The sequence below is a fragment of the Macaca mulatta genome, chromosome 12 (assembly GCF_049350105.2).
Source record: "Macaca mulatta isolate MMU2019108-1 chromosome 12, T2T-MMU8v2.0, whole genome shotgun sequence".
NCBI classification, from domain to species: domain Eukaryota; kingdom Metazoa; phylum Chordata; class Mammalia; order Primates; family Cercopithecidae; genus Macaca; species Macaca mulatta.
Window position 1 is genome coordinate 93,379,945 of NC_133417.1, and position 21,809 is coordinate 93,401,753.

Here is a 21,809-nt window from a genome sequence, read left to right on the forward strand (position 1 = left end):
CACTTTCCAGTAGTCACAAAAATGGATATATGTTCTTTCTCTAAAAGCTGAGATAAATGTATTATGAGTCTTAGTGTAATGGATGGGAAAAGTGTCCTTACCTCTTAGAAGTACCTTATATATTAAATTGTTAAAAAATAAAGAGAATTAATTCTTAAAAAAAATTTCAATAGGTCTTCGGGTATCAGTGGTTTTTGGTTACATGGATAAATTGTAAAGTGGTTAAGTCAGATTTTTGCACACTTGTCACCCGAGTAGTGTGAATTATACCCAATATGTAGTTTTTTATTCCCCACCCAGTTCCCACCCTCCCCATTCTGGATGTAGCTATTCAGAGTCTCCAAAGTCTCTGATACCACTCTGTATGCCTTTGCCTACCCATGGCTTAGTCAAGTGAGAACATGCGGGATTTGTTTCTTTTATTCCTGAGTTATTTCACTTGGAATAATGGCCTTGAGCTCCATCCAAGTTGCTGCAAAAGACATTATTTCATCCTTTTTTTTTTTTTTTTTTAAGTGACCGAGTAGCATTTCATGGTGTACGTATACCACATTTTCTTTACTCATTGGTCCCTGGGCATGTAAGTTGGTTCCATATCTTTGCCTTCGTGAATTGTGCTGCAAAAAACATACGCATGCAGGTGTCTTTTTGTTATGACTGCTTTTACTTTGGGTAGATACCCAGTAGTGGGATGGCTGGATCAAATGTTAGGTCTACTTTTAGTTCCTTAAGAAATGTTCATACTGTATTCCATAGATATTGTACTGATTTACATTCCCACCAACAGTATATGTGCTCTGTTTTCACCACTTCCTTGCCAAATCTATTATTGTCTTTTGAATTTTTAATAATAGCTATTCTTGCAGGGCATCTCATTGTGGTTTTAATTGGCATTGCCCTGATGATTAGTGATCTTGAGCATTTTTTCAAATGTTTGTTGGTTATTTGTTTATCTTCTTTTGAGAAATAGCTATTTATGTCATTTGCCCACTTTTAGATGGGATTATTTGTTTTTTTCTTGCTGATTTATTTAAGTGTCTTGTAGATTCTGGATATTTGGCCATTGTCAGATGCATAGTATGCAAATGTTTTCTCCCATTCTATGTGTTGTCTGTTTACTCTGTTGATTATTTCTTTTGCTGTATGGAAGGTTCTTAGTTTAATTAGGTCCCATTTATTTATATTTGTTTTTGTTGCATTTACTTTTGTGGTCTTAGTCATAAATTCTTTGCCTAGGCTAATGTTCAGAACAGTTTTTCCTAGGTTATCTTCTAGGTTTTTTATGGCTTCAGGTCTTAGATTTAAGGATTTGATCCATCTTAAGTTGTTGTTTTTTTTTTTTTTTTTTTAAGTAAGGTGAGAGATAGGGATCCAATTTCACTCCTCTACATGGAGCTATCCAGTTTTCCCAGAACCATTTTATTAAGGGGTGTCCTTTCCCCAATTTATGTTTATATATGCTTTGTTAAAAATCAGTTGATTATAAGTATTTAACTCTATTTCTGACTTCTCTATTATGGTCCATTGGTCTATTTGTCTACTTTTATGCCAGTACCATGCTGTTTTGGTAACTGTAAACTTGTGATTTAATTGAAAATGTAGTGCCTCTAGATTTGTTCTTTTTGCTTAGGATTGCTTTGGCTCTTTGAACCCTCTTTTTCATTTCATACGAATTTTAGGATTTTTTTTTCTAATTCTGTGAAGATGATGTTGCTATTTTGATGGAATTGCATTGAATCTGTAAATTGCTTTGGGTAGTACGGTCATTTTCACATTATTCTTCCAATCCATGAGCATGAAATGTGTTTCCATTTGTTGGGGTCATGTATGATTTCTTTCAGCAGTGTTTTTTTTTTAGTTCTCTTTGTAGAGATCTTTCATATCCTTGGTTAAGTATATTCCTAAGTATTTTATTTTATTTTTTGCAACTATTGTAAAAGAGACTGAGTTCTTGATTTGATTCTGAATGTGGTTGTTGTTGGTATATAGCAGTGCTACTGATTTGTGCACATTCATTTTGTTACCTGAGACTTTAATGAATTTGTTTATCAAATCTAGGAGTCTTTTGGAGGAGTCTTTATTGTTTTCTATGTGTGCAATTATATCATCAGTGAATAGTGACAGTTTGACTTCCTATTTTCAAATTTGGATGCCCATTATTTATCTTGCCTTATTGCTCTGGCTAGAACTTCCAGTACTATATTGAATAGAAGTGCTGAAAATGGGCATCATTTTCTCATTGAGGCTCTCGGGGAAATGCGTTAAACTCTTCCCCACTCAGTATGATTTGGCTGAGGGTTTGTGTTATATGGCTTTTATTATTTTGAGGTATGTACCTTCTATGCCTAGTTTTTTGAGAGTTTTTTACCATAAAGGAAAACTGGACTTTACTGAATGCTTTTCCTGTATCTATTGAGATGTTCGTATGGTTTTTGTTTTTAGTTCTCTTTAGATGATGTATTACATTTATTGACTTGTGTATGTTAAACCATTCCTGCCTCACTGGGAGAAAACCCACTAGATCATGGTGTATTTTTTTTTTTTTGATGTGCTGTTGCATTTGATTAGCTAATATTCTGTTGAGGAGTTTTGCATCTATGTTCATCAAGGATACTGGTCTATTGTTTTCTTGTGTTATTATGTCCTTTCTTCACTTTGGTATCAGGGTGATACTGACTTCATATAATGAGTTAGGGAGGATTACCTCTTTCTCAATCTTTTGGAATAGTTTCACTAAGATTGGTGTCAATTGTTTTTTGAATGTCTGGTAGAATTCAGCTGTGAATGCACCTGGCCCTGGGCTTTTATTGTTGGCAGTTTTTGTTTGTTACGAATTCAATTTCACTGCTTTTTATTGGTTTGTTCAGGGTTTTTATTTCTTCTTGATTTAATCTAGAGGGGTTGTATGTTTTCAGTAATTTGTCCATTTTCTCTAGACTTCCTAGTTTGTGTGCATAGAGGTGTTCATAGTAGTCTCAAATGACCTTTTGTATTTCAGTGTTGTTGGTTATAACGTCCCATTTTCATTTTTAATTTAGGTTATTTGAAACTTTTCTCTTATTTATTAATCTAGCTAATGGTCTATCAAGTTTGTTTATCTTTTCAGAGAACCAGCTTTTTGTTTTATTTATCATTTATATTGTTTTCTTAAATTTCATTTAGTTCTGCCCTGATCCTCATTATTCCTTATCTTCTGCTAGTTTTGAGTTTGGTTTGTTCTTGTTTCTCAAGATCCTTGAGGTATGACATTAGGTTGTCAATTTGTGATCTTTCAGATTTTTGATGTAGGCATTTAGCATTTTAAACTGCTTTTAGGATTGCTTTTGCTTCAGAGATTTTAGTAACTTATGTCACTATTGTGCTTCATTTCAAAGAATTTTGAAATTTCCATCTTGATTTTGTCGTTAACTCAAAAATCATTCAGGAGCAGATTGTTTAATTTCCATGTATTTGTATAATTTTGAGAATTCCTTTTAAAGGTGATTTCTAGCTTTATTCTGCTATGGTCTGAGAAGTTGATATGATTGTGATTATTTTAAATTTATTGAGACTTGTTCTGTGGCCCACCATATGGTTTATCTTGGAGAATGTTTCATGACCTGATGAGAAGACTGTATATTCTGTGTTTTTTGGATAGAATGTTCTGTAAATATCTGTCAGGTCCATTTGTATAGCTTAAGTCCTTTTTTTTTTTTTTTTTTTTTTTTTTGTCTTTCTGTCTTGATGGTTTGTCTAGTGTTGTCAGTGCTGTGTTGAAGTCCCCTATGATTACTATGTTGTTATCCATCTCATTTCTTAGGTTTACTAGTAATTATTTTTCAAATCTGTGATCTCTAAAGTTATATGCACGTAAATTTAAGATTGTAATATCTTTCTGTTAGATTATTTTATTATTATATAATGACCTTTTTTTATTCTTTCTGCTTTAAAGTATGTTTATCTGATGTAAGAATAACTACTCCTACTTGCTTTTCATTCCCATTTGCATAAAATGTCTTTACCCACCCCTTCACCCTGAGTTTATATGAATCTTTATGTGTTAGGTGAGTGTCTTGAAAACAGCAGATATTTGGTTTGTGATTTTTATTCATTCTACCAACTTGTATCTTTTAAGGGGAACATTAAAGCCATTTATGTTCAATGTTAATACTGAGATGTGAAGTACTGCTCCAATTATTATGTTGATTGTTACCTAGATACTTTGTTTTCTTCTTTGTTACTGTTTTTTAAGCACCTTGAGTTTTATGCTTTCAAGAGATTCTGTTTTGGTACATATTCACCTTGTCTTTTAAGATTTAGAAACCCTTTTAGCATTTCTTGTAGGGCAGCTCTGGTTCATAATTTATGAAATTTAGTTTTACTGGATACAAAATTATTGGCTGACAGTTATTCTGTTTAGGGTGGTATAGATAGGACACCAGTCCCTGCTGCCTGGTAATGTTTCTGCTGAGAAGTCTGCTGTCAGTTTGACAGGCTTTCCTTTATAAGTTACCTGATGCTTTTGTCTCACTGCTCTTAGAATTCTTTTTTTTTTTTTTTTTAAACATTGGCTTTAGATAGCCTGATAAGTATATGCCTTGGTCATGTCCTTTTTGCAATAAATCTCCCAGGAGTTCTTTGATCTTCTTATATTTAGATATCTAAATCTCTAGCAAGGCCAAGAAAGTTTTCTTCAATTATACACTCAAATAAGTTTTCCAAGCTTTTTGCTTTCTCTTCTCCCTTAGGAACACCAGTTATTCTTAGGTTTGATCATTTTACGTAATCCCATATTCCTTGGAGACATTATTCATTTTTTCTGTTTATTTTTTCTTTATTTTTGTCTGATTGGGTTAATTCAAAAGCTTTGTCTTTGAACTCTGAAATTCTGTCTTCTAGTTGGTTTAGTCTATTATTAAAACTTTCCTCTGCATTTTGTGATTCCCTAAATGTGTCTTTCATTTCCTGAATTTCAGGTTGGTTTTTCTTTAAAATATCTTTCTCTTTAGAAAAATTTTCATTCATATCTTGAATTTAAAAAAAAAATAAGTTAGTTTTCACCTTTCTCTTGTATCTCCTTGAGTAGCTTAATTATCAACATTTTGAATTTTTTATTTGGTATTTCAAAAATTTCATCTTGGTCTGAAGAACTACTGTGATTTTTATTGTTGGGGGTGTTATAGAACCCTGTTTTGTCATATTGCCAGAATTATTTTTCTGGTTCCTTCTCATTTGGATAGATTATTTCTTCTATTCTTTAATTTATTTTTGATTTGACTTTTTAAAAAAATTCTTTTTGTCTCCCTTAAGAATGTGACTTTAATGTTTATAGTTTATGGTAACCTAATGCAGCTCTTGGTGTTTCCAGGGGTGAAGTGTCTGTATGAGTTCCTTGGTTATAGAGAGTGTTTGTATGATGGCTTTCTCAAATGCTGGTTGCAGTAGCAATGTGCTTGATTTGTGACAAAGTTCACTATCTCCTATGGGGTTGGAATGGCAAAGGTCTCTTGAAGCTTATCTCATTCATTCCCCTGTGCTGTGAACATTTTTATGTATTTATTTTTTCCACAGTATTTTATTTACTGTGTTGAATAGTTCCAGCTTCAGGCCAGTAGAGAAGGTTTCCCTGGGTAGAAACTGGTTGTGGCTAAAGCAGGTGGATAAATGCAATATCCAGTAGTGGACGGAGGTCTCAGCCTGGAAAGAGGTCCCAGCCTTGACAGAGGCAGGTGGAGAAACTCTCAGTGAAAACACTGAGGTCTTACTAGGGGAAATGGTTGGAGGCACCTGAACTCCCCTGTCAGGTCAGCAGGAAAGCAGTCCACCTCCTAGTTACGCTACTGACTCAGTATTTTCGCTATTCAGATCAAACCAGGATGTTTTCATCTGCACAAATGTGGATATTCCAAGTGGAGAGGAATTCTAACACTTGTGCAAGCACGAACCTGGCATGCACTCCTCCTGTGGGGATATAATCCCCTTGAATTGTTCCAGAAAGGCTGTCCTTCGGTGTGCTCATACTGACCTCCCATGGAAGAAGCCCCAGCTGGGTCTACAGTGGTGGACAAGGGGCAAAACAGGTCCTCTTCTCCAAGGCCCTTCATGAGCACCAGGGCTGCCTGACTGTTGGAGTGGAGTTTCAAACTTTCCCCACTGAGCCTAGCAGTGCATTTGTGCCTTTGCTGAAAGGAGCTTCCCATCAGCAGAAAGTTCTGGGACTCAAGTCCTGCCATCAGATTTTTTGTCCCATGAGGTGTTCCCTTGATGTAGTGCACTGCTCATTCTGCTAGAAGCAGTATCTCTAAAAACAAGACTACTGTGAATGCTGCTGCTCCTCTGAGTCTAGCCACCCAATGGGGCTGCCACACTCTAGGTTGGTGCAGGGGATATTTTCAAGGGATCCAGTGATGTGATCTATCCTGAGGTCTTCCAGAAGCAGGTACTAGTGCCACCTCTGGTGAGGGTAGTGGGGGTAACATAGCCTCTGTGAGATTTATTGATTATAAATAGCCTTAGTGTGTTGGCTTTCTCAAATGCCAGTTGTAGTAGTAATGAACTGGTCACATGGACAGACTCAGGACCTCCTGATTAGCCAGGGTGTTGCAGGCAACAGTGATAGCTGAGGTCAGGCACAAGTTTTTCCATCCTTCGTGCTGTGTTATTCTGCCTGCAGATGCTATAATGGACTGTGTCACTTGGCCTCCAGGCAGGAGGTGGCATTTGCAAAAGAGTGCCAGAGGCTGTAGAAGTGGTGGGATTTGATCTCTTCTTATGCTACCCAGGGAAAGTACTCTGGCTTCTCAGGCAATTGGTGGGGTCATAGAGCTGCCAAAATTTCTGTCTTTCATGTTAAGCTACCAGAACAGCTGGAGGGGCAAAGCCAGGTTGGGGCTGGGTTGGAAAGATCCGAGCTGTGGTTCTCCACATGTGACAAACAAGGGCTCCTGTGAGGGTCCAGGGACGGTTCTTTGGCTATTGGAGTAATGTTTCAGAGAGGAGCACAGCTGCCTCTGCTGTGCAGAAGAGTCCATGTGGGGAGTGGAGAGTAACAGGTGACAGTAAGTTCCATTCAGCTCCCCACTCTGGCGAAGGCAGGTTTCACATCTGCAGTGTTGCACTAGCAACAGCAAGCTAAGTTCTAGGTAGTTTGCATTCAGAACTTAAAACTGCCCCAGGCCATAAGCCTTCCTGGTGGAGACAGCAACCATGTCTTTCAGGCCACAGCCCTCCCAGTCTGCCAGCAAAGCTGAGGCATCCAGCTCCTGCATTCATGGCTGCAGCACACTTCCCACTTGCCTCCCAGTTCTGGCCAAAGGAATTTGTCCCCGCTTGAGATTAGATTGTAAATTTCAGTTGGGAGCTTCTCTAAACCTGCCACAGTCACCTGAGTTAGCTGGCAGGCTTCCACGAAGTTGTCTGTGAGGTAGGATGAGGAAAGGTTTCCCTCCATCCGTGCTGAAGACTGGGAATGCACACGTCTCTTCCTGCTGCTGCTCCCAACTTTATATTGCCCACTGCTCCTTGAACTATTCCCAGCACTGGTTAGGGTAAGGCCTTCCCCTGTAGCCTGGATTGCCAGGTTTTGCAGTAGGAGTGTATACCCTGAAGGCGGTTTATCCCACTTCCACATTCGGAGGACTTGATTTTATGCCTGGCTTAAAAGATGCAGGCTGTAGCCTACCACTTCTTTCAAAGCATCTGTGATTTCTTTCAGTTTTCTTGTTAAGTTTCTACCTTGCTTCTTGTAAGAAAATTCACAGTGTGATTATCTATATACTCTTGTCTTTCCAAGTGAGTGAGGCACGCTAACAGTGCCTCCAATCTGCCATCTTGTAGAAAAATACATTTCTTAATACATAACTATGAGTAGGTACGTTTTTTACAAGTTCAGAATCTACCTTCTCTAGAATATCATTCCTAACTTTTGGAATCTGGACTAGATCCTTCTATGTGCTGTGTACCTTAACACCATGTACATTTCTTTATCATAACACACAATGTGGGCTTGTCTACTATACCCTGAGATGATAAGATTTTTGAGGACTGGGTCATTATTTATAATTACAGATATAAATTTAAATCTAAATAAAACTCACTGTGATTTTTTTTTCATAGAAGATACTTCATAAATGTTGCTGATATGAAAAATTGAATCTATGCCCATTGTTTAATTATCTTAATTATCACTGACTGACTTAGTCTTACCAGCTTAATACAGTGTTTATGAATTATCTCACAGTTCCTGTGGACCAGGAATGTGGGCACAGCTTAGCTGATACCTCTGGCTCTAGGTCTCTCATGCTTGTAGGTCAAGCTGTCGGCTACAACTACAGTCATTCATAGCCCAACTGGGGCTGAAGAGGCCACTTCCAGATTCAGCCTCCACAGAGCTGCCTTATGATATGGAAGCTGTCTTCCTCGTGAACAATCAATCCAAAGAAGAAAAAGTGATCACCCATGATGGAAGCTATGTTCTTTTATAACCAAATCTAGGAAATGTTATCCCATCTATAGTGAGTTGAATGGTGCCTTCCAAAAAGATATGTTCAAATCCTAACCTCCAATACTTGTGAATGTGGCATTACTTGGAAAAAGTTTTTTCCAAGTATTTGCATTCAGAACTTAAAACCGCTCCAGGCCATAAGCCTTCCTGGTGGAGACAGCAACCGTGGCTTTCCGGCCACAACCTTCCCAGTCTGCCGGCAAAGCTGGGGCGTCCAGCTCCTGCGTTCATGGCTGCAGCACACTTCCCACTTGCCTCCCAGTTCTGGCCAAAGGAATTTGTCCCCTTCCCTGCAAAGGAATTTGTGCAGGTATATTTAAGGATCTTTAGATGCAATCATCCAGGATTAACTGGATGAACTCTAAATCCAAAGACATGTGTCTTTAAAAGATACACACAGAGGAGAAGACCATGTGGAGACAGAGTCAGGGACTGATGTGATACAGACACAAGCCAAGGAAGAGTCACCAGAAGCCAATAGAAACAAGAAACAAAATTTCTACTATAGCCTGGGGAGAAAGTGCTACCTTTCCAACACCTTGATTTCAGAGTTCTGGCTTCCTGAACTATGAGAGAATAAATTTCTGTTCTTTTAAGCCATCCACTGGTAACTGTGGTAATTTGTTATGGCAGCCGCAAAAAATACAAAATAAAGTTATTGAAGAAACTGAAGAAAGTGATTTTACTTTCACTGACTTTTTAGAGTGTCTATTTACTACACCTATATATGTAATACATCTGTGTTAATAATGATATTCCAATTAATCTTCACCTGTAAATGTTAACATTGTTTTTTATTTAATGGATAAGTTTAAAGAGAAAGAGTTCTGTATATTTATGTAATACATAATTATAATTAATAGTCCCTTTATAAATTAATTACTATTTGAATGAAATGATGAAACCTAGAAAAGTAGTTTTTCATCAATATGTTGTTCACTGTGTTGCAAAGTGATAAACTATAGTCCTTTTTTAGTCTAAACTAGTTATTCATGCTATGATGTATCATTTATTACACTGAAGCCTTGACTTTCTTAGAGGTCACATTCTTTATAAAATGGCTTAATTTGCTTTTACAGCATGATTTATATTGAGAAAATTTAGTTTGGTGAAAAATAAAAAATATTTTCATGAGAATAATTTGTGTGTATAAAGATTGAGCTAAAGGAGAGAGAAGAGTAGGATTTGCATTAATATGTACAGTGCATGAAAAAATGGAAGTGGCTATCTTAGAGAAGGAAATTGGCAAATCATGAATTTTAAATTGCATAGTTTATCAGTTAGGTAGCCTGACAATCTAAACTAGAAACTTTTTGATCAGGCAACCATCTGTGAAACAACACCTATTTATACAAGCAATCTGTGCTATGTACTAATCACATCTACATTTGAAGAGTCTCTTATTCTTAGATCACAAGTAACAGAAACTAGTTCTGTCTATTTAAACAAAAAATGCATTTTGCTGAAAGGATATAACTTAGCACATAAAATTAGAGGGTAATCAGATGAAACAGTTCTCAGAAAAGACAGGAGCCAGACTGTTCCAGGCATCGAGAGATCAGGAAGTGGAGAGAAACAGCAGTGGGTACTTCTGTGGAGCTAAATATGGACCAATAGTATGTTTTAATGTTCTTTCTCTCTCACTCACAAAGGGAGTCAGAATGGCTGAGTATGAGTCATTTACCCCCTGCCAGGAATCATGGCCATTGATTAACAGTTCTCAAAAGACTGCCTGTACTTGGGGAGAGTAGGTCCCAAAGGAAACTTTAAAGTTCTGGAACCAAGACAGAGGGTGAATATGGGGGCAAATAAAAACAATAGATACCTCCTAAAACTCTTTTTCACAAGCGTTATTTAAAGTCATCAAACTGGCCATGTGCAGTGGCTTATATCTGTAACCCCAGCACTTTTGGAGGCTGAGATGGGAGGATCACTTCAGACCAGGACTTTGAGACCAGCCTGGGCAACATTAACCCCCCATCCCTACAAGAAATTAAAAAAAAAAAAAAAAAAATCCATCAAACTGTAATAACAATAAAATGTAATATAATAAAGATTTTTTCCAGCAAAGTGAGAATAGATGAAATAATAATGTTGCTTAGTTCTCAGTAGGTATCTACTACCTTGAAAAATGCATTTGTTCTTTCTTTTATACATATTTGTATTTTACTAATTGCCTATCACATGTCAATTGCTATACTTGACAATGAGCATAACATTATAAACAACGGAGCTATTCCTTGCTTTTGTGGAGTTTATAGTCTAGTGAAATAGAAATAAAACCACTAATATATTGCAATAAGTCTAAGATAGGAGGCATATTAATTTTCTTGGGCTACCATTACAAAGAACCATAAACAGAGTGGCTTAAAACAACCAAAATTCTTTGTCTAATAGTTATGGAGGATAAAAGCCCAAAACCTAGGTACCAGGGGTCACTCTGCCTCCAAAGGCTCTAGGGGAGGCTCCTTCTTTGTTTTTTTAGTGGCTCCTTGTATTGCTTGATTTTAGGCAACATAACTCCAGTCTCTGCTTCCATCTTGACATGACCTTCTTCCTTGTGTTTCTCTGTATTCTCTCCTCCTCTTATAAACATATCAGTCACTGTATTTAGGACCCATCCTAAATCCAATTATTTTATCTTAAGATTTTGAACTGATTGCATCTACAAAGACCATATTTCCAGACAAGGTCACACTCAGAGGTTCTAGGTGAACATGAACTTTTGTGGGGCACTATTGAACTACCATAGTGGGGTACATTGTTCTGTTGGTGTTCCTAGCAGGGTCTGGGTAAGAGGTGGAGAGGAGAGATGATGGTGACGAGGCTAGTGTAACAGATGGTAAGGGAACATGTAAGGGATTTAACATTATCCTGAATGTAGTGGAGTGCCACTGGAGGGAATTAAGCAGGTGGATGACCTAATCAGATTTGTGTTTTACAAAAATCATATTGGATACAATGTGGAGACAAGGAGTAACTAAGCAATGCTGGAAGAAAAAAGCTAGCTAGGATATTCTGTAGTAATTTAGGTTTGAAATGATGATGACTTGGAGAAGGACATGCTGTTGGGAATGAAGACCAATAAATTCAATTCTGGTATGTTTACAGAAGAGGAATGGGCTTTACGTGAATTGGAGACAAAGGATGGTAGAGGAATAACATGTAATATGGCCCAGGCTGCTGACTTTTGAGACTATGTGGATGAAAGTTCTAGGTTCTGAAATTGGAAGTGTGTGTGTGTGTGTGTGTGTGTGTGTGTGAGTGTGTGTGTGTGTGTAAGAAAGGGAGGGAAAGAGAGGTAAAGAATGGATCAGTTTTGGATATTTCTTTTAGTTTTGGTTGCTGTGGGACTTCCAAGTGCCAATAGCCAGTTGTCTAGTGACCTGTATGAGACTAGTGATGTGAGTAAATAAATCTTAGTATGTTAGTATATAAATGGTACCTGAAATTGTTAGAGAATTGAAAAATGTTTATATGATTACTACAGTCAGTAAGGGAGTATTATGCACAATTAAATAATGACATGTAGAAGTAATTTTTAATAGCATATGAAATAACCATTATAAAAGCTAAGTGAAAAGAAGAAAACTAGGACACAGCTGTATCTATAGTAAGATCTCGATACTCTGTATTTGGCTACTTTTAATAATAAACACTATAAGTGAATGCACTTAAATGTAGTGGCTGTTTCTGGGTGCTTTTATTTATGTATTTATTTTTACTTATTTTTAAAGTACAGTGTGTTCAATGAGCATATAATACTTTTGTAGCCAGAAAAAATCCAATTTTTGTAAGGTGTTAGCACATAAAATGTACCTGAGATTGGATATTTATAGCATGGTATTTTTAAAAATGAGTGGTTAATTTCAAAGATTGAGCATCTTTTGATTTATGAGAAAAAAATAGTTGTAGAAGAAAAAGGATTACACCATCTGAGCCAAGTATTTATATAACACCTCAAAGTATATATGAGGATAGTATTGTGTGTCCTTAGGTTAAGTAGCTATTTGAGAAATCAGGATAAAAATACTACTTTTGGACATAAAGTAGAAAATAACTTTAGCTTGAAGCATTTTTACTTGATTTTGCAAACCACATCACTGAATGAGCAATTTAATAAGACACAGAAATAGATCATTTTATGTAAGTTGTCATTAGTAATAATGCCAGGTTGCCTTACGTAAGGTGATTAGACATAACATTCCTGTGCAGATTTTACTAATTTCTGTAAGACTTTAATGGTATTTAGATTGCTGGAATGCAAAGCTAGAGCTTTAATATTAAATCTACTTTACATATCCACGGGTTGTGCCATGAGAACAGAACATATTTACACATTCTTCTGTTCTCTCCCTTCCCCTATCCCTCCAAGTTTCAGAATATTAATTATTCCATTAACACATAATGGATGATATGGTGATGCATTTAAAACTCTCAGATCATCTTTAGGCTACTTTGATGGTAACAGAGGATAATTAATGCCTTGTAATAACTTCAATAAAAGGTTGAAAGCCGGCTAGTACCTACAGTAAGGAAATTCATTTGATCCTTATGTAGGAGGTTTTGTTTTGTTCTTCAAAGTTTTGATAATTGCTTAATTATTATTATTTGCTTTGACTCCTCAATAAAATTATTTACTAATCTTGACCTGAGATGAAGTGTAAAAATTTTGTCAGTTAACTAAGCTACAAAACTCGAACATTCTTTTACTTGCTAATGGCTATGAAATAAGCAGACCCTCTTTCTTTAAAGATAATTTTGAATAGATTCTAGTAATAGATATACTAGAATTACATTTCTTGGTTTGTTATTTTATAAAAATATAGGTAATAATAATTATGATAGAAAAGAAACAAGCTTAGATTTCAATAGAGATTTTGAGTCTTTTAAAGTAAGTTTATATTACTTATATCATTTAATTAGACTATACTAGGAATGTTTAAATGACTTTTCCTATACAAAATTTTGGCTTAGTTAGGAGTACAAACCTGGCTTTCCTCTAGAATGTCTATCTGCTTAATAGGCCTTTTCTTTCCCCTTTCTAGAGTGGAATTTTCTAAATTCCTGAATAAGTTTTAAAATCTGCAATAGGATTTTTAACAATAATAATAATAATAATAGGAATAATAATGGCCAACACTTAACATATTACATTGTATATGTCAGACACTGTCCTAAGCTGTCTACACAAATTAACACATTTAATCTTCATAGGGAAATTTTGAGGTAGAGAATTTAGCTTACAAATGAGAAAGCTTATGTACAAAAAGAGAAAGTAAATTTACCTAAGATCCAATGGCAAAGATGGGATTAGAACCCAGTTGTAGTCCTTGTTTTATTCATTACATGCTACTGCTTGTAGAAGGTATACATTAACGTGAGAGAAAGTATATCAATCCAAAAATGTCAAACACCTAGTCAGTATTCCCTTGTCATCTTATTATGAGACTATCTGACATTCAGCTCTATGCTAGGCATGTTACATATTTAATCTTCTCCCACACTTTTGTATCCTAAGCCTCTCATATTTCATTCATTTCAACTTCCTTAACTCCTCTCTCCTAATATTCAGTTTTATACTTTTATTTACATGATTTCTAGTATATATCATTACAAAGAGATTCCAAGGTAAATCTATTATTTTTTAATTAAAAAATGAAAATATTATTTTGAGATAGTAACACATAAATATATTTTTCTGTGCCCTAAATTAACATGAAGGAAAACAACAGTCGTAAATCCAGGATAATGAAATGATTCAGAGAACTTTTGGTATTCCCTTTTATAATTTAAACTTACACTTGTTAAGTTTATTATAAACAAAGCACACACAGTAATCTTCCACTTATACTTCAAATTCTTGGATAGAAGAAAAAATAACTATAGTATATATAACTCACTTCAGAACTATGCAGGAAAATAAATCAGAGAACTCTCAATAGACTAAAAAGTATGAGATATCCAGAAAGGGGACTGTGTTAGATTTGAGAAGGAAGCCACAGCTAAATCTATGCACAGGGGAGGACTGTCAAACAAAGGTGACTGTGGCACTAAGTCTGTACCATACTCAAAAATGGTAGGCTTCTGATTTTTGGAATAGCAGGAATCCAGGGAGAAGTAACTCATTGCTTATTTGGGACACAGTAGAGGAGCAATCAAGTATTCAAACCTGAAAATTTCCTGTTTATCTTCTATGGTCTAGACAGCAAGGATATGAGTTTGGATTGGAGAAAAACAGTGAAGTATTCAGATGATTAGCAATGGTGAGGAGGATCAGGGAACTCATTTCCAGGACACCCACTACTGAAATTTCCCTTTTTCGGTGTGTCTCACCATTCCCCAACTCTCACTAAAGATAGACTTATAACACTGAAATAGCAAGAGTTAATAAAGTAAGCAGAGTGCAATAAATATGTAACAGCAGAGGAATCTAAGAATCTAATCTAAGATTCCTAATCTAAAAGGGAGTCAAGCAGAAAAAAGTGAACAAAAAATTTGATCACTAATGTTTTTAAAAGAAACCCTCAATAAATTCACAATTATAAAAGTAGACTGGTTGTCAGCAAGATGGGCTTTCTAATGCTTGCTCCCCCACTGAACTATCAATTTGAGTAACTATCCATGCATGCAAGTACCTTCAGAAGAGCTAAGGAAACCAGGTGAGAGATGATGGCACCTGAGTGTAGCATAGAAATAAGATGTATAGAAGACAGTAAAAAGGACAGACACTCTTTACATTACCTGCATCACTCCTTCCCCAACCCCAGCCTGCTTGGTGTGGAGACAGATACTCTCTGCTTAGGGCAAGGAGAGAGAAGTGAGCCATGGTTTTTGCCTCGGATCCAAACACTGGGTCCACCCCAGGAAAACCCAGTGTTGGGCAGGTTTCCAAAGCCTCAGACTCCAGGTTGGAATCTGCAGAGTGAGTCACAAGGCCTGCCTCTGGTACCAGGACAGATTGCTCAGCCTCAGGCTTCAAGCTTGCCCAGGGTACTTGGTCTCTGGGCCCACCCCATTGCTAGGCTGACCCCAGTGGCCCTAGGCCATGGACTGGTCCGGCATTAGACTGGTCCCAGCAGCCCTGGGCTTTGGGACTACCATAGACCAGGCCAGTCCCCCAGTCTCCATCTCTAGGCTGCCACCTGTGGACCCAGGCTGCAGGCCCACCCTAGGTTCCAGATCAGCTCCAAGCCAAGTTGGCCCATGCAACCCAGGCTTCAGGACCACCCTGGCATCAGGTCAGCACCTCTAACCTCAGGTGCTAGGCTTTTCAACTGTGAATACAGGCTCTAAGCCTACCTGGTGCCAGGCTGGCCCCTGTGGCTCCACCCTCCAGGCCAGCCCTTGTGGCTTCACATCCCAGCAGACTCAGCCAGGGTCTGGGACCGTTCCAGCTGATACAGGGTCCAGGTCGATCTCAGTAGATCCCAGAAACTAGGCTTAGCCCCATGGACCCAGGCTCCAGAACTGCTCCTATGAACGAGGTTTTCATACTGGTCTGTGTGGCCCCAGAATCAAGGCCAGTGCTTGCAAACCTATCATCTAGGATAGAACCCAAACACCCATGCCCTGCTTGACCCCATGGATCCAAGCTCCAAGTTGGCCCCCAAAGCCCCCGGCTCCAGGCCAGCACCCATGATCTCAGCCCCCTGATTGACTCTCACAGATTCAGACATCATGCCTTTCCCAGCACAGGTCAGCACAGGCTCTAGGCTAGTTCCCATGGCATCAGGCTTTAGTAAACTCAGGGTCCACACCTGTTCCAGCATACTCAAGCTCTAGGCCCACCCCTATGGACTGAGGCTGCAGGCCCACTCCAGCCTCAGGTCAGCCCTCACAGACTTAGGCTTCAGGCCTGTCCTAGTGCCTGGCTGGCCCCTGCCAATTCAGGCACAAGACCCACTGCAGTGCCAGGTTAGCTCTGTTGGACCCAGGTTTTAGGCGAGCCCTCAGTGATATAGGTTCCAGACCCAATTCCACAGAACTTTTAACAGCTCCATGCCAGTGGATCCAGTCCCCAAGCTTAAATTCAGGGACCCAGGCACCAGGTCTACCCATGCATTGATCCAGTTACCAGGCCAGCTTACATGAGGACCCCAGCAGCAAGCCCTCCTGTAGACCATACCAAATGGTCTACTCAGAATTTCTGGATGGGCTGACTGGTGAAGTCTTACCCAAACGAGATTAGTCTGCAAAGACTGGAAAAGTCCTGGTTTCTTCAAATGTGCAGACATCAACTCATGCCACAAGGATTAAGAACGGTCAGAGAAACATGACATCACATGATAAAGTTCTATTAACTGACACTAAAGAAATGCAGACGTACAAACCAACTGACAGAGAATTCAAAATATGGTCGTGTCACTTAAGGATGTAGATACTTTCTGAAAAATGTTCATCGTTAAGCAATTTCATCTTTGTATGAACATCATAGAGTGTACTTATGCAAATCTAGAAGATACAGCCTACTATGCCCCTATGGTGTAGCTGATTGCTACATATACTTATATGGTATATACCAGATAGTATTGCTACCTTATATCTATATAGTATAGCCTATTGCTCCTAGGCTACAAATCTGTATAGCATGTACATACTGACTATATGCAGAATACTATAGGCAGTTGTAACACAATGGTATTTGTGTATCTAAACACAGAAGAGGTACCGTGAAAATGCTATATTATAATCTTATGGGACAGGACCACCAGTATATATTTGGTACATCATTAACCAAAATGTTGTTATGCAACACTTGACTGTAATTGTTTTAGTAACACAGAAAAGGTCATCCTATCCACTTGATTATTAAAATCCTCCTCTTCTGAGGTCACCCTTTGTTGAGCATTCACATAAGATACAAATGTCTTTTTTTTTTAACTGCTAAGAGAGTTCCATCCACATACCTCTTCCCCAAATTTCTTTGTTTCCAATTTTTCAATCATGCTTCTTGCAAGTTCCTGACCATCCAGCCAAACCATTGGCTACAGCCCATGAATCAGTATATAATCACACATCTGGCCATTTCTTCCATGCACAGTGCACAGCAAGGTGTACTGCTCGAAGTTCTGCCCACTGGGAAGATTTCCCTTTGCTGCTGTCCTTCAGGGATGTCCTAGAAAGGGGCTGTAGTGCCGCAGCAGTCCGTTTTTGGGTGGTACCTGCGTATTGTGCAGAACCATTATAACCAGACCCTAGTCTTCTCTTCCTCTGTGAACTTATCATAGGGAACTCCCCATGAAGTTATCAGTGCAGGCTCAGGGAGAGAAAGAAGAGTGGCAGGAGTGGAGACCATGGGCCTTTGAGCCACTTCCTCATGTAACTTACTTGTGTCTTCAGGACCTGCTTAAGCTCGCAATTCCACTGGGCTGGGGAGGCCTCAGGGAACTTACAATCATGGTGGAAGGGGAAGCAAACACGTCCTTCTAATGGCAGCAGGAAGGGTAAGTGCCGAGCAAAAGGGGGAGAAGCCCTTTATAAAACCATCAGATCTCGTGAGAACTCACTCACTTTGATGAGAACAGCAAAAGCGTAAACACCCCCATGATTAAATTACTTCCCACGGGTAATTGAATGCATGCCTACCCTTCCTTACCTTCATTGTGAAGTAATAGTCTGATTTCATCTTGATATCCGCTTCAGTCACCCCAGCCAACACTGTAACTCTCTTCTTAGCCTGTTGACTCAGAGGTACGAAGAGCCCAAAGTGGCTAGGTGGCAATCTTAACTTCCGGTTTAATGAAATGATTATTGTGTCCTATGGAACTCTCATGGGTTCCCTCCCATGACACCTAAGGATTATGGGAGCCACAGTTGAAGATGAGATTTGGGTGGGGACACAGCCAAACCATATCACATACCCTTTGTGATACTGTTGAAGTGGTATTGGGCATCTTTTATCCGTCTCCCCTGAGAGCACTCAGTGTACTGCCAAGGAAACTTGAAGTCTTTTGAATTCTGTTGTTCTTTCCAACTTTACAAAATTATTTGACTTCATCAATGAATTAAGCTATTTTAGTAACAAGTAGGTATGATTTCATGTGACACAGGAATAAAGTCAATCACGTATATTATGTAATATATGACTTAAAACCCCACTTTTTAGTGCCTGCTTTGTTTCTGGTACTGATAAAATTTGTACTTTCATATGCTAAATCCAGGAACTCAACTCTTAAAAATAACTTACCAAATTTTTAAAAAAACTTAAAAATAACTTACCAAATCTATTCACAGTGCAGATGAGAAAACTAATTTTAAAATAGCTTACCAAATCTATTCACAGTGCAGATGAGAAAACTAAGGTCTAGAGGATTAAGCGATTTGTCCAAATACATTCAGCAATGTAACACTAGAAACAGGCTCTTCTGATTGAAAATTGATCTGTTTTTTAATAATACTTTTAATGTATGTTATGATTTATGTGTATTGCTGAAATTTTCAGAAATAATATGAGATGCATGAGCACGGTCTAAGATGTGGCTTCTTCCTATACTTTGTCTCAATTCCTCCTGCCACAAGCTCTCAAGGGTTAAATTGTAGATACTGGCACTTGAGGGCATTAGTCAAACTACTTAAACAGGTTCTTGAGTTGCTAGAATTGTTAGTTCCAGTGTGAACCTGTGCTACCTAGTTCTGATCTGAGATTACATTCATTTGCGTGCTCTTTCATTCTGTGAATATTTATTGAACAGCTGCCATGTGCCTGACAATATGCTAGTTACTGTGGATTTAACTGGAAAACAAAATAGACAAACTCCTGGAATCGAGAGTTTAATTTCCAGTGTGACAGTATCATTGCAGCCTCTTCCTCCTTAATTGTTAACGACCTAGAATTAAGGAACTTTTTTATTTTAAGTGCTTTCACTGCAAAAATAAGTATGTGAAGTATTGCTTATGTTAATGAGTTTGATTACATTTGTTAAATGGCTTGATTTAGCCATTTCATAATGTGTATGTATTTCAAAACATCATATTATACATGATAAATTCAATTTTTGTCAATTAAAAAATGAATTAATAAATTTAAAATTGAATAGATAAAATAGAACATTTTTTCAAATTTTATCATTTTAAAAAATAATAATATAAAAATTCTATGAAATCATTAAATAACTGAGCAGCCATTCCTCTACAGACAAATATGACTAACCTGTAGAAATCATTTGAATTCTGGGAGGTTATTCATAGATCAGTACCTTCAGCATAATCTTTATGTATTCACAGCAGTTTTATTAATTACATTTCATGAACTGTTTCTGTTATTTTGATAAAATTAGCCAGTTGTGTTCAAATGTTGGGAATACTAAAGATAAGGCTACTTTACCACCTATAGTTGCTGATAATGTTTTTCAGCCAATAGATCTGCAACTATGTATTCAGATATTTTCTATGAATTTTCTGTGGTAAGTCAGGGGGCTTTATGGCATTGCTGAGTTCAAGACAGGGCTTTATAGAATTGCTAGGTTTGAGACAGAACATCAACTTATGCACAAGATATTAATCTGAATGATTCAATGATTCTCCTCCAATATTGAGAAGCATTTTACTTCTGAGGTGCTTAACTTTTGTTTTTGTCTCAGAATAATATGTAGTCCTCTCCTCACCACCTAACAAATATGCACTATAGTTAAGAGTTGACTAATGTTATTCCTTCTGAGCAAATTGTGTACATTTTCTATTGGCTATTTAGAGCTTCTTAGAATTTACTTGGATTAACATTTATCTTTCCTCTGTAGCAATTCCATATTTTTAGAACAGGGCTTATGCAATCCAATTGTGTAAGAAAATTATGATGATTTGGCAAAACCCCATTAAATATATTAATTCCTTTCATCATTAATAAATATTTTGTAACACTTCCTTGTTTTTATTGATGACCCAATTCTACATTTAAATGCAAAAGCATGACAGTTTTTACTCTTCACTTTTGAATCTTTGGATAGATTACCAATCATCTTTCAGTTCTCACAAAAGGATTGAGCTCCCTAAACAGTAAAGATGAATTAACCAAAAACTGTATCGAGTCAAGGCAAAAATGTTTTTATTGACTGGGAGACATGTATCTGCTTCCTAGAACTCCATCAAGTCTCCCACATCCACCTGGCATCACAGTACTGCTGAAACCATAATTCTGGGATTACTTTGGCTGCCTCCTACCTGCATTACTTTCAGACACCAAATCCTGTTCGTTAAACCTAAATATAGTACATTCACTTCCATTCTCAGAAACAACCCTTGTCTCTCTACCACCCTCTTTTGCTTGAGCTACAATAATCGCTTTTTAAGTCTTCTTCTAGTATCCTCTTCAAAAATACTATGTGTGAATTTATGTGCAGATTTGGTCAGTCCCAGCCAACTTGAGTTGCTTCCCATTGCTAGGCATAGTGTGCCAAAATGTTTCTTCATTGTCTCGTATCTTCTGCAGCCATACCTATTGTCTCTCATTTTTTCCCTGTTCTTCATTCCTATTGGTCTGTTTTCAGTTCTTTAAATGCTAATGCTGTGTTTTCCCATCTTCAAATCTTTGCACACCATGTTCCTTCTGCTTGCTAAACTTCTTCACTTAGATCTTTCAAGTTGCAGCTTAAACATTATTTCCCCAAGAAAACTTTCCGTGATTTTTTTACACTAGTTAAGATTCTTTTACAATACGCCCCCACAACACTTTGTATATATCTTTTTAAAATAATAATAATTATTATACTTTAAGTTCTAGGGTACATGTACACAATGTGCAGGTTTGTTACATATGTATACATGTGCCGTGTTGGTTTGCTGCACCCATTAACTCATCATTTACATTAGGTATTTCTCCTAATGCTATCCCTCCCCCATTCCCCCACCTCACGACAGGCCCCGGTGTGTGATGTTCCCCGCCCTGTGTCCAAGTGTTTTCATTGTTCAATTCCCACCTATGAGTGAGAACATGTGGTGTTTGGTTTTCTGTCCTTGCGATAGTTTGATGAGAATGATGGTTTCCAGCTTCATCCATGTCACTACCAAGGACATGAACTCATGCTTTTTTATGGCTGCATAGTATTCCTTGGTGTATATGTGCCACGTTTTCTTAATCCAGTCTATCATTGATGGACATTTGGGTTGGTTCCAAGTCTTTGCTGTTGTGAATACTGTCGCAATAAACATATGTGTGCATGTGTCTTTATAGTAGCATGATTTATAATCCTTTGAGTATATACCCAGTAATGGGATCACTGGGTCAAACGGTATTTCTAGTTCTAGATCCTTGAGGAATCGCCACACTGTCTTCTACAATGGTTGAACTAGTTTACACTCCCATCAACAGTGTAAAAGTGTTCCTATTTCT

General features: G+C 37.6%; 1 protein-coding gene across 27 annotated transcripts in view; it reads left to right on the forward strand.

The window, feature by feature from the left end:
- The window catches only part of GULP1 (GULP PTB domain containing engulfment adaptor 1), a 305,123-nt gene that overhangs the window by 100,396 nt on the left and 182,918 nt on the right, over positions 1-21,809 (forward strand). The window contains exon 1 of one of the 27 annotated variants that reach the window (XM_077956618.1): positions 17,882-17,928. The exons of the other annotated variants lie outside the window; for them this stretch is intronic. The gene's annotated coding sequence lies outside the window, so the exon portion shown is untranslated. Of the gene's footprint in view, positions 1-17,881; positions 17,929-21,809 lie in introns of those variants that run through there. 27 annotated transcript variants of the gene reach the window in all.